The sequence below is a fragment of the Hydra viridissima genome, unplaced genomic scaffold (assembly GCF_058129835.1).
Source record: "Hydra viridissima isolate aposymbiotic clone 2 unplaced genomic scaffold, HvirCarnegie_v1 scaffold_16, whole genome shotgun sequence".
In the NCBI taxonomy this organism is placed as follows: Eukaryota; Metazoa; Cnidaria; class Hydrozoa; order Anthoathecata; family Hydridae; genus Hydra; species Hydra viridissima.
In genome coordinates, this window is record NW_028324315.1 from 3,368,942 (window position 1) to 3,381,794 (window position 12,853).

General features: G+C 37.0%; 2 non-coding genes across 2 annotated transcripts; both read right to left on the reverse strand.

Moving 5' to 3' along the window:
• Nucleotides 1-2,011: 2,011 nt before the first annotated feature.
• Nucleotides 2,012-2,175, reverse strand: LOC149877401 (U1 spliceosomal RNA). Its single transcript, XR_016448174.1, has one exon. It is a non-coding gene; the product is annotated as a U1 spliceosomal RNA (small nuclear RNA).
• A 103-nt stretch (nt 2,176-2,278) lies between these two features.
• On the reverse strand, nt 2,279-2,470 carry LOC149877402 (U2 spliceosomal RNA). Its single transcript, XR_016448183.1, has one exon. It is a non-coding gene; the product is annotated as a U2 spliceosomal RNA (small nuclear RNA).
• Nucleotides 2,471-12,853: the final 10,383 nt, after the last annotated feature.

Below are 12,853 nucleotides of genomic sequence, written 5' to 3' on the forward strand. Positions count from 1 at the left end.
AAATTTACCACAAAAGACTACATTAACTGTCTTGTAAGCGCCAATAAGAATATAATTAAATAAGTATACAACGCCTGGAAGGAAGAAATGTGCTGCTGTTTGTCTTTCTATAATCATCAACGAAGAAATGAAAAAGAAAAATCGGACTCTGGTTTGATTGACAATTCTGAATGCAATTTATACATTCTTGACGCACACAAACATGGTGACAAACAAACAATACTAGGAGCCAATAGTAATTTGCTAAAATTTTTTTTTTTTTTTTTTTTTTGCAGGAATAGAGTTCTTATAGTTTTCGTTTCTAAAAAAGAAAAAAAAAAAAAAAATGAAGAAAAAAAACAAGTCAAACAAAAAAACAACAACAACAAAAAACAAATAGGTTTTCAGTTGTTCATAGACTAAGACGGATTAGAACAACTCGAGTATTTTATTTCAGCAGCTAATTTGTTCTCGGCGATGTTTGCTCCATAAAATATAACGATTGCAACAGATATTTTCATTTGAACCCATTTTCTAATGCGTATAATGTTTTTAAAATTTGTGTGGCATAAGACTCTCGTCTCTTTCTCTTGCGCTTCTTGTCACCAGTTCCAGCGACTTTTCCGCCTTTCTTACCAGCGCGCTTCTCGCCTTTTTTTGCCACCTTTGGCGCTTGTTTTCCTCCGGCTTTTGGTGCGTCAGATCATTTCGACGAGCTTAGCAGTGAAAGTTTTTTCTTCTTTGTTTTCATTGCATTGCAACTGGATTTAATTTAAAGTAGATTTGTGGTTTCCAACTTGATAACTTTTCCGTTCTACGCACTTCTATTGGTTTTTAAAAGATTACGTCATTTGAGCATTGTTTATTTCTTTTTTACTATTGGTTAAAAAACTCTTTTCTGTTTAACAAAAAGCCGCACGAGATCTCTAGTCTGTCAGTCTGTTTTCAGTAGAAAACAAAATGTTAGCACGTGGAAAAGGAGGAAAAGCTAAGGCTAAGAGTGGCTTTCTTCAGTTTCCTATTGGTCGTGTCTAATCTCATCGGTTTAGGCGCACCATCTACTTAGCTGGAGTTTTTGAAAACCTCTCCGCCGAAAATCTTACAGCTAGCTGGTAATGCTGCACGCGATAACCAGAGAGCCAGGATCATTCCTCGTCGTTTGCAGCTAGCTGTTCGCAACGACGAAGAAGTTAAACAAGCTGTTGTTTGGTGTTACAATCGCGAGCAGCGGTGTGTTGCCAAACATTCAGGCTATGTTGCAATCGTTCCAAAACGGCAATCTAAACAATACCAAAGGCTAATTTCATAGCTACACACCTGTTCAAAGATTATTGTTAAGGCATTGGAAACTTACGCGAAGTTGATTTGTAGACTTGCTGCAACTTATCAAAACATGCAATAATAGCTGTTTTCAAGTCATAAACTACAAGTCAAAAAATATACCAGAATCCAATATGAAATATACAAAAATGGATGGAAATTGTTACTATTGTTGTTACTATCATTACTGTTAGTTTGTTATTGCCATTACTTATTTTTTATGATTATTACTATTGTTATTATCGTTATTATCATTGCTGTTGGTATTATTATTAGTCTGTTATTGCTATCATCATCTTTTATTACCATTATTACGATTGTTATTATTTTCAATCTTACTATTATTATCATATTTTTATTATTGCGACTATTTTTTTTTCTTTCAACAATTATTACCATTATTGTTTTTTTATTACAGCCATTCATTGAATGATTTCTGGTGTTGCAGCCGTTCGATCACGCTTACTGGTTGCGACTAGATTTTCATTGATTTTATAAGAAAAAAAACAAAACAACAACAAAGAACTTTTGAACGAAATAAAATGTGTTTACACTTTTAGGAGGCTTTGTTTACCTTCTCACTGACAAATCTTCACTCGAGGATATATACATAACATATAAATACACATAAAACATACCTTTTCTCAAATACTCGTTTACGTCCAGTAACTCATAGAGGGCTGAGTGAGGGTTTTTTTTTTTGCATCTTTAAAGGGGGCGAGCGCGAACGCAGGCCCCCACTACCAGAAATTGTACGGTCGAGTTACCGACGTTAGCGGTAATCGCAGGGGTCAGCCCAGGCGAAGTGCAATGCAAGAGCCTCACCCTGGAAGAAGCCCCATGTTGATCAGGTTTACTTCCCCGTCAGGTAAGTATGCCTTTCCCGTTGTGTGGGGAGCCTCGGACGTGCCCCAATCTTCGCAATTGTGGTTTTTTGATTGGACCCTAACCGCATCGTTCCGTTTTTTTTTTTTTCTCTTTTTAATGGGCCGCACTCAGCAGTAGTGCAACGCCGAGGCAACCCGCGGTCAGGGCGAGGTAAACCTACGATCCCTTGACCAAATGCCAAAAATCAGATTAATATATGAGCCGGACTATGCCGGCGTACCAGATATTAAACTGATAAGAACAGATACTACACTTGATCTTAGCCATTAGGCCGAGAAGCGATACTTTTTCAACGAATTTGTGTGCTGGCTCCCTCCCTTTGAACGAAAAAACTTGTGGGCATTTGAATAAGTCGATGGGTAACTGTAAGTTTGAACAATGAAAACATGGGCTCGTTGTATGAAACTAAAACTGCAACAATTTCATTCTAAAACATTTGGGTTTTTTAACCTTCTTTCAGAAATAACCCAACTAACCAAGATTTAAAAATAACACTGGGCAGCAGCAGATTCAAATGCATAATGCGATCAAAAGCCAAGTTGAACAATCCAAAATCAACTCAAAATACTAGCGCCCCGACAGATTTTTTCTGTCAAAAAACATTTGGAGAACCTCTGTATTTAAATGTTCTTTTCATCTGTTGTAACGATGGTACTTTAATCCATCACCAAAACAGCAGAGCTTAGGAAGATTTGTTTGTCATTAGCCTCAAATAGCAATTTCTCACAAACTAAAATCTAAAAAACAAAGTTGAAGTTTAGAAATTTGGACGGTGTAAACTAATTTAAGACTTTAAACTGAGTAGCAAGAAATATTTTTGAAATATTTCTGTTTACATATAAATTAAACAAAGCATTTTATTGGAAGAAATGAACTCCTTAAATGTTTACTGACAAAAAGGTAAAACAATTTAAAAAAGTGACCTAAAACACTCAAAACATCAAACAACAAATGGAAAAGGACAAACTTATGACCCTAAATTACAGTTGACAGCATCATGTTAGCAAAAGTAATGCATGCATACACACAAACGTGCATACATACTTCCATACATACAATTTTCCATACATACATACATACATACATACATACATACATACATACATACATACACAAACTTCCATACATACATACATACATACATACATACATACATGCATGCATGCATGCATGCATGCATTGATACATATATTCATGCATCCATGCGTCATGCCAATACCTTAGGACATTTAAACAGTGCGCTCTCAGTCCTGGACCACAGATAACCATGGGACTGATAGAGATAGCACCATACTGGAAGATTTAGCTAGCCTTCATCATAATCAGGTGGAATGTCAACAAATTGATTTCTATTCATGCTAATAGCCACAGAGCCATACAGAAAACTGCAGGGAACTTTGCAATCGAGCAATTGTAGATTGTCAGGCCAACTAATGAATTTATGGCAGAGATAACGAAGAAAATCATGAAAAGCCTTGCACATCATATCTCGATTTTTCACAAACTCACAGAGTGTGGTGAATGGAAGAATGCAAAGTTTTTTTAAAAAATTTTACATATTGCCCAACCTAAATCAAGCCTAAAAATGTATTTGCTTAAATTATAGAACCTCAGGATTGATGGAGAACAAAGTTAAAAATATTATCTAGCAGACTTGGGTCAATTTCAATTGTAAATGTAATTGAATTACGATTACTTGAAATTTTAATAGCAACTGAATTACAATGACTTGCACTTGTAATTCACTTACAAGTCATATTATTACAATTACTTGTGACTGTACCTTATAAAATACAATAACAATTACTTCATGAAAATACATTTAATTACAATTAAGTTACAGCCACAATTGAGCCAAGTCTGATGCTAACCTAACTTAACCCTTAACCAACCTTGCCCCAGAACCATATGTACACTCAAAATTCAGTACTTTCGACATTTTATTTTCAATGCTTAGACTTGCTACCTGAGGCTGGGTTAATTTTAACAGAAACTCTGTAAAACATTGAAAAGCCATGTTATGAAAAAGCCAAACAAAAGGTTTGATTCAAAGTGCATTGAACATGCCATTTTTTAAAAAAAAAATTGTCACGTATCTTTCATCAAACTAAAGGATTGTTTTAAAGAAGTGGACAGATTGTCCATTGAAAAGTATCCCTAATTGACCATTCATTTGTTGGCCTTGTGTCAGTTTAACTGTAAAAGAAATAAAGCTGTGAACAAACTAGAAGAAGAAATTCTCAGAAAGATGCTTCTTCTGTTTCACTCACCGATACGAGCGAGAAGAACTCCTCACTTTTCCTCGCTCACTGGGATGCTCTTGTGAGTAGCAGTAGTAGGAGTAGTAGCAGTGGTAGTGCAGATTTTAATACAGATATTTCAGGAACTCAAGACGGACTCTGAAAGTCTCTTGTGACTACCCCTAAAAATGCAAATTTATTTCTAAGCATTATTTTTTTTTTTAATCAGGAACTATTTTTAAGTATTTTTGAAGACTTGAGAGAGTAAAGTGTACAAAACAGTAGTGGCTAAACTGCTTCAAGTTTTAAAATATAAGGTAGAAAACATTGAAAATAAGTAGCGCAGTACTTTTTGTTACTTAAAGCATTCTTGATAAATGATAAAAACTTAAATGGAACTCCTCTAAACTCACTTGTCTTGGTTTTGTCTTAGATACTCTTTTCTTCCATTTTTTTTTTTTTTTTTTTTTTTAATTCGAAACAAACCAAACCAAAAGCACCTTTACGGCTCCTTGACGCTAGGCCGACACCAATAACTTTAGTAGGACTGCGCGTAACCACTACACACCGTTGTTAAACTAAGATCGTAGTAACTAAGTAACTAAGTTAAACTAAATTCGTGGAGCGTAGTAACTCCTTCAGTTTACCTGTCAGTTAAATGATGAAAAGTGTACGCGATCATTCGATCTTAGGCTTTTTTTTTTTTATTTGATTGTTCCCCTTCCCGAAACCCCGAAATGAACGAAATACGATTGGCAAGTATTTGATGCATTTTTTTTTTTTTTTTTTTTTTTTTCTTGATATATTTACAATATATAATTATTTACATTTTTTTTACCGTTTTATATATACATAAATATTATTTACAATGTTATTTGTACAAAGTTTTTCGTTTTTGATAATAAATATTTCCGTCTGGTGGAGGAGTGGAAATTTGTTATGTTTTTTTTTTTTTTTTTTTTTTTTTTTTCTCTTTAGAAGGAAAATATAGAGAAAGAAAGGATTGGGGAAAGAGAGAAAAGTAGCAAAAATAAGGACATGGTGTTTGAGATGTTAAATAGTTTTTAGAGAATAGAAAGAGGTATAGATAAAGTAATATGATATGATTTCTCATATCATATTGGTTTAAGTTAGATTTAGTATAAGATCATAGGATCAAAAGGATTTATTAAAGAGATTTTATGAACGGCGTTTATGTTTTAAATTTTACCGTTTGAGAGATTTTAAATGTTGATTTTAAGTTTTCCATCTTTAAGGGAACATAGAATGTCCATATGACAGAAATGATCACAAAAGATGTTTAAGGTGTTTCTTTCTGCGTGATGGTCATACTTTCTCTTTATTAAATCTTTAATTTTATTAACGATTTTTCGGATAATATTTTGTGAATCTACTTTTCCTTTTCTTAGCACCGCGTGGCAGCGTCCGCTCCATATCTCACCCATTATGATCTGAGTGAGCGTCAGAAGCAAACGCGACACCGGGTGCCTCTCCGACAAATGCGCAATGTCGAGAAGAAAAATAGAATTTGCCGGTTTTATTATTCTGCTCGGCACGAAGGATTTGTAAATGTGTTTGAAATATTCCCAAATTTCAACCGAGGGAGGACAAAGGGTGAAGATGTGAATCGCGTCTTCTACGCGCCCGCATGTTGTGCAGTTTTTGTTTTTGAATGATTTTTGTCGTGAGTTTCTCGTTAGTAAAGTCGCTGTCGGTAGACTGTTGTGTAAGAATCTGTAAAGTATGTTTTGGGTCGTACCGTGTGCATGCGAAGTAAAGTTCCTTTTCCAAATTAATGTAAAGGGCAGTTTTGTTTTCGTCACTCCAGTCCAGTAGCGTTCTGCAGTCACAACCGTCTTTTTGTTTTTTGTTATTTGTGTGTATATGGATTTGCATGTTTTGTTAGTTATGTCAAATATGAATGGGTGTTCGGTCAAGTATTGTACTGTTGTTTTGTAGTATTGTGGCGTTTTGTCGTCCCAGTGTTTTGGAAAGTCGTTTTGTCTGAGAAAGGTCCAGTCAGGGTGTATGTGTGTGAATTTTGTCAAAGAGCTCGCCAACCAGTATTTATAGAGATGATGGCAGTCATGTGTGTCTCCAGCGCATCTCTGTCTCAGTTGAAACAGAGTTTTTAGGTGTAGCGCGAGACATTGGTCTTTTGGTGAGAGTATACCAAGACCTCCGCTTTTGGTAGGGAGGAAAAGAGTGCTTCTTTTAACAGGGTTGTAATTTTGTTTTTGCCAAAGGTTGTCAAAGATGGTGGCGTGTAGGCGTGTCTCAACCCATTTAGGCATGGGGAGTGTGTTTGCCAAAAACCATACCTTCGACAGACCCAAAGCATTATAAAGCAAGGCTTTTCCTCTCAATGATACCAGGCGGAGTCTCAGAAAATTTAAAGTTTTTTCAACCTTGTTTAGTGTTGTTGTCCAGTTTGAGTTTATGGTTTGCGATAGTTTTGCATGAAAGGTGACTCCCAGAATTTTCATTCCGTTCCCGTTCGTCCAAGCTATGTCTTTTAGACTAGCGTCGGAAACGGGTTCGAAACCGCCCAGAGCCAAACCTCTCGTTTTAGAAGCGTTTATAATAGAACCGCTGGCTTTTTGAAAGATACTTACCTTCCGGAAGAAATTTTGAACAGACTTGCCGTTTCTGGCGAAAAGAAGAGAGTCGTCGGCATACTGCTGGATTTTTAAAGGTTTTGATGTGCCAGGCAAAGGATAGCCCTCGATGCCGTCATCCGCTCTGACCAGCAGAGCTAGCGTTTCCGCGACGAAAACGTATAACAGCAGCGACAGCGGATCGCCCTGCCTGACACCGCGCTCTGTATGGAAGAACGGTGATAAGAATCCGCCATTGATGATAGATGCTGAGACGTTAGAGTAAAGAGTGGTTATGAACGAGATGAAGTTCTTGCCTAAATTGTATTTTTCTAGAATTTTGATAAGAAAGGAGCGATCGACTTTATCAAAGCCTTTTCTTGGTCGATGGACAAGATGAAACATGGAGTTTGTTTAAGCTCAGCGTATTCTATTAAATCCCGGACTAGGTGTAAGTTTGAAAAGATGTTTCTTCCCGGGATGCCGCACGTTTGGTTTGGCTCTATGATTTTTCCCATCACTTTTGACAGCCTTAGCGCGAGAGCTTTTGTTATTATCTTATAGTCCGCGCCAAGGAGGGAAATGGGGCGCCAGTTTTTCTGGTCTGTTAAGTCACCTTGTTTTGGAATGAGCGATATGATGGATTTTCTCATGGATGGTGTGGTTTGTTTTTCTGTGAATAAAATATGGTTGGCGAGCTCTTCGAAATCGTCTTCCAGATCCTGCCAGAAGGTTTTATAGAACTCGGCCGGAAGACCGTCATAGCCTGGTGACTTTCCGTTTTCAAACCTGTTCAGCGCCGCCTTTAGCTCTTGTTTTGTTAGGCGCTCGTTGAGTAGTTGGTTCTCCTCAGCGCTTAGAGCGTTCTTGATATGGGCCAGAACGTAGTCTTGACTGTTTTTACAGAGTTCTGTTTTCGTGAACAGGTTTTGATAATAGGTTTTGAGGGAGTGTAGAATTTCACCAGGCTCACTTGTCAATGATCCGTCGCTTTTCCGTATTTCGGATATGGTCTTACGTTTTTGCTGCGACTTCTCAAGATTGACAAGGAAATTTGACGGCCTTTCGCCCTCTTCTAGCAGTTTCTGTTTTGTGCGCACGCTTACGCCAGGGAACTGCAAATCAAAAAGTTTTTCTCGCGTGTCGCTGATATCATCCGCGTTCGCCAAAATATTTTTTTCTAGGTGGTGAAGGTGATGTTGAAGGCGCCTGATTTCGCGTATTTTGGTTTGGCCTGCTTGCGCTGCGTTCTTTTGCAGTTCCGCCGCAATAAGCGCTTTGAAATCATCCCACCAACTCAGAGTGGAAGAGTAGGATGATTTCTTTGCGCGCAGGTCGCGAATTAGAGTTTTGATGTTTTGTTTGACTTCCTCGATTTCAATAAGGGAACAATTTAGCTTCCAGTACCCTGGTCCTCTCCTTACCGTTTTAAAATGGAGCGTGGTTGTCATGAAGTCGTGATCGGAGAAAGTGTTTGTCAATATGTCTGTGCGCGTCGCTCTTGTCGCGTCGTCATGTCGGCAGTAAATTCTGTCCAGTCTGCATTTGACGTTATTGTTTGTCCAAGTGTAAGCCCGTTTGTCCTTGTGTTTCGCGCGCCATACGTCTGTTAGTTTGTAGCGGTTTTTGAAGTTGTCTAGTTGTACTGTTCCGGTGGTGTGATAGTTTGCATAGTTTGAGTCTTGTGTGTCTAGCGTAACGTTTTCCACCATATTAAAGTCGCCTGCTAATATGATGGGGAGTCCTGTGTTTTGTGAATAGTCATGCAGTCCGTCAAAAAAATCGTAACGGTCGCTTGGGATGTTCGGTGCGTATACGTTGATGATATGCATGTCGTGTTTTTCAAAGCAAATTATGGCGCTTAATATTCTACCATGGTTATCCCTTTTTAGTTCGTTTAGTTGAATATTGGACTTGCAGAGGATAGCCACCCCACAACTCGAGCTGCTGGGACCCGAGTTCCAGATGGACGCACCCGACCATTCGTCACTCCACTGTTTTGCTGTGGTGGGTCCGGAGCCCGTTTCCTGAAGGAGGATAAGATCATAGGAGGAATTTTGGAGAAACCCGAAAAAATTGGTGCGTTTTGTCGGGTTGTTCAACCCGCGTATGTTGCATGTTAAAATATTAAGCGCCATGGAGGAGAGGACCAGTTTGCGTTTTTCGCAAGTTCGCTTAAGCACTTTTGGCAAATAACAAAATTGATGTAAAATGAAGAAAAGTTCATATGACATTTTAAACAAAGTTTTAAATTATTACTCATATTTTGGAAAGGCATAACTAAAGCTGATAAAAAATACTTAGAAGAGAAGAAAGGATATAGCAGATTAAGATCATGAGTTAAAAAAAATAGTAAAAGGAGTAGAAAAGGAAAAGGACTCACTGAGTTTCTTCCACACATCTTGAAGTGGTGATATCCTCTTCGTCAAAACTCAGGTCAGCATCTTCTTCGACATTTTGATCTGCAACGCTGGTTTGATTTTTAAAGTTAGCATTTTTGGACTCGTCCTCAATATTAAAATCAATGTCACTGTCAATTACTGCAGGTAGAGTTGTATTTCTTTGAATAGATTTCTTTGGGTTCGTCTTTTCCCTTCTTCCTCTCTGCCGCTTTCGCGTGAAGGAAGGTCGGAAATCACTGGTTTCAGCATTTTCGGATTCCGCCTCTGTAGGGGGAGGAATGACTGGAACTTCGGCTTCCACCCGTTTTGTTGGAACTTGTTGAATTTCGAGAGTTGGTGGGGTGGAAACTTTTGTATCATTTGTCTTTTCAATGTATTCCGATGTTGTTTTCATTTCTGGTTGACCTCTGTGTTTATATCGCAGGGTCAAACCGTCCACGTTCTCATATCTGGGCAAGGGGTTTATGTTTGGATTATTCCAATTTGATATAATTATTATGACATTTCCGGTGCATATTTCCTCGCCCTCCACCTTAACTTTTTGATAGTAAAAGGAGTCGACATTTCCTCTTCCTTTTGCGAGGTGAGTTGCTAATGCAGACAAAGCGCTCGTGCAGCCGTTCCTAAGGATTCCAATTGGTATGTTTTGTACCAATACATGGACCTTAGGGATGTATTTCTGCTTGAACTTAAGAGAAACTCCTTTGATGACAATTTCACTTGTAAGAAAATATGTAAGATCATTACTACAGTGAAGGGCAAACTCAAATTGGCGGTGTGAGAAGTGCCTTGTAATACCCCACACAGAAGAAAGAAGGTTTTTGGCTTTTAAAGCTATGATAAAGTCTTGGATGTTGCAGTTAAGGTCTCCATAGCAACAAACAAGAACTGATGCATTTTCGTTGTACGAAGTTCTTGTGTTGAAAACACCAAGATTAACCTTGTTTAGTTTGGGTTGAGAAGAAACAGCGTTTGAGCCAACAGCACTTGCGTAGCTGATGGGAGGTTTGATAAGAGTCTTTTCGATATCAACTTCCATACTTGCAGAAGCCATAAAGTAAATAAAGCCAACCAAATAAGTAAGCCAAAAACTAAATATCCACACGCCAAGTAACAAAGTAAGCCAGATAGTTATAAAAATAACTGTTTTCACTATTCACTATAATTCTCGATGCAATACCTTAATACACAGTGACTAAATTGTAGTATGTGTTTTTTCCGTGATTTTGATGCATACCTTAATACACAGTGACTAAAATGTAGTATGTGTTTTTTCCGTGCCCAGCGAATGGTCGGAAGATAGTGCATGCTTTTAGATATCTTAGAGCTTGCGGTTTCATACTAGTGCCCAAGCCTTTGTGTGATTCTTTTTTAAAAAAAAGCAGAAGTTAGATTTTTTGCATTTAATGACAAAAAAAACAAAAATTTTAGCAAGATCTAATGATTAAATCTGAATAATGATTTTTAAAAACCATGTTCTGCCTCAGTTGCACATAAAATGGTCATATTCTAATCAAGAAGTAGTTAAGCTCTCTCAATCTTTTATTTTCTGCAACCTTCCTAAAGAAAAACATTCGTTATTCAAAAGAAATTATTCAAACAGTTTTTTGTTTTCTTTTCTTTCTTTTCCATTTGTGATCAAATTATGGTTAGTACTAACGGTAGCACATTGCATCCACTTCCTCGTTATTAGTATTTTCTTACCAGCATTAACAACATTCGTTATTTCGTAACTATCCAATTAATGCTTAATAGTTTTAAAATTTACCACAAAAGACTACATTAACTGTCTTGTAAGCGCCAATAAGAATATAATTAAATAAGTATACAACGCCTGGAAGGAAGAAATGTGCTGCTGTTTGTCTTTCTATAATCATCAACGAAGAAATGAAAAAGAAAAATCGGACTCTGGTTTGATTGACAATTCTGAATGCAATTTATACATTCTTGACGCACACAAACATGGTGACAAACAAACAATACTAGGAGCCAATAGTAATTTGCTAAAATTTTTTTTTTTTTTTTTTTTTTGCAGGAATAGAGTTCTTATAGTTTTCGTTTCTAAAAAAGAAAAAAAAAAAAAAAATGAAGAAAAAAAACAAGTCAAACAAAAAAACAACAACAACAAAAAACAAATAGGTTTTCAGTTGTTCATAGACTAAGACGGATTAGAACAACTCGAGTATTTTATTTCAGCAGCTAATTTGTTCTCGGCGATGTTTGCTCCATAAAATATAACGATTGCAACAGATATTTTCATTTGAACCCATTTTCTAATGCGTATAATGTTTTTAAAATTTGTGTGGCATAAGACTCTCGTCTCTTTCTCTTGCGCTTCTTGTCACCAGTTCCAGCGACTTTTCCGCCTTTCTTACCAGCGCGCTTCTCGCCTTTTTTTGCCACCTTTGGCGCTTGTTTTCCTCCGGCTTTTGGTGCGTCAGATCATTTCGACGAGCTTAGCAGTGAAAGTTTTTTCTTCTTTGTTTTCATTGCATTGCAACTGGATTTAATTTAAAGTAGATTTGTGGTTTCCAACTTGATAACTTTTCCGTTCTACGCACTTCTATTGGTTTTTAAAAGATTACGTCATTTGAGCATTGTTTATTTCTTTTTTACTATTGGTTAAAAAACTCTTTTCTGTTTAACAAAAAGCCGCACGAGATCTCTAGTCTGTCAGTCTGTTTTCAGTAGAAAACAAAATGTTAGCACGTGGAAAAGGAGGAAAAGCTAAGGCTAAGAGTGGCTTTCTTCAGTTTCCTGTTGGTCGTGTCTAATCTCATCGGTTTAGGCGCACCATCTACTTAGCTGGAGTTTTTGAAAACCTCTCCGCCGAAAATCTTACAGCTAGCTGGTAATGCTGCACGCGATAACCAGAGAGCCAGGATCATTCCTCGTCGTTTGCAGCTAGCTGTTCGCAACGACGAAGAAGTTAAACAAGCTGTTGTTTGGTGTTACAATCGCGAGCAGCGGTGTGTTGCCAAACATTCAGGCTATGTTGCAATCGTTCCAAAACGGCAATCTAAACAATACCAAAGGCTAATTTCATAGCTACACACCTGTTCAAAGATTATTGTTAAGGCATTGGAAACTTACGCGAAGTTGATTTGTAGACTTGCTGCAACTTATCAAAACATGCAATAATAGCTGTTTTCAAGTCATAAACTACAAGTCAAAAAATATACCAGAATCCAATATGAAATATACAAAAATGGATGGAAATTGTTACTATTGTTGTTACTATCATTACTGTTAGTTTGTTATTGCCATTACTTATTTTTTATGATTATTACTATTGTTATTATCGTTATTATCATTGCTGTTGGTATTATTATTAGTCTGTTATTGCTATCATCATCTTTTATTACCATTATTACGATTGTTATTATTTTCAATCTTACTATTATTATCATATTTTTATTATTGCGAC